This window comes from Gavialis gangeticus, unplaced genomic scaffold (assembly GCF_001723915.1).
Source record: "Gavialis gangeticus isolate Ggan-Ray unplaced genomic scaffold, GavGan_comp1, whole genome shotgun sequence".
Classification (NCBI taxonomy): domain Eukaryota; kingdom Metazoa; phylum Chordata; order Crocodylia; family Gavialidae; genus Gavialis; species Gavialis gangeticus.
The window spans coordinates 8,081,336-8,082,100 of record NW_017729029.1 but is presented as its reverse complement, the minus strand read 5'-3'; the positions used below and the strand labels follow the sequence as shown (position 1 = coordinate 8,082,100).

Sequence of the window (765 nt, the reverse complement as noted above, 5' to 3'; positions counted from 1 at the left end):
CCCCCTCCCTCAGGAATGCAGCCAGCTCCAGTTCCCTAAAGAGACAGGCTGAGGGTGTGGTCCCCTGTGTGCTGGGCCCATCCTAATTGAATGGTCACAGCACAGAGATTTAAATCACAGTGTCACAGGGCAGAGATTTTTGGGGAGAAACCAAGGTGGCTTTCTGCCACAATGCCTGCTTCCCCCAGCCAACATGCACAGCTTCCCAGCAGGGCTGCTTCTGGCATGGCTGCAGCCACCCAGGTATTGCTAAGTTTCCCCCCACCTCCAGTGGCTCCTCCTGCCCCTGCTGCGCCACTCCAGGTGGGGGGAAGCTTCAACCAGATGGCTCCGGCTCCAGCTCCAGCTCCAGCTCCCAGCTACCTTCCACCCACTCCACCCACCCAGCACAGCAGGGGCAGAAGTCGGAGAAGTCAATGGAGGTTTGGGGAGCCAAACAGTAGCTGGGCAGCAGCAGCCACACCAGGAGCAGCCCCACTGGGAAGCTGCGTGCCCCGGGCCAGGGTGACACCAGGGCCAGCAGACATGGGTGAGAGCATGGCACAAGCTGCCCCAGGCAGGAGTGAGTGGAGCTCAGACCCATGTGGAGAACTGCGGGGGCAGCCATGGACCACACCTACACTGCACTGCCCAGGGGAACTCTGCTGCATGCGCCCCCTGCCGCTCCTTCCTCCCCCAGCTAGCTCCTGGGACCTAATGCCCAGGCAGGCCCCTCCCAACACACACACGCACACGCATGCCTCGCCACCCCCATCCCCCACCCCC

General features: G+C 62.7%; 1 protein-coding gene across 1 annotated transcript in view; it reads right to left on the bottom strand.

The window, feature by feature from the left end:
- The window catches only part of LOC109300508 (protein eva-1 homolog C-like), a 53,098-nt gene that overhangs the window by 33,558 nt on the left and 18,775 nt on the right, over nt 1-765 (bottom strand). The window lies entirely within an intron of this gene.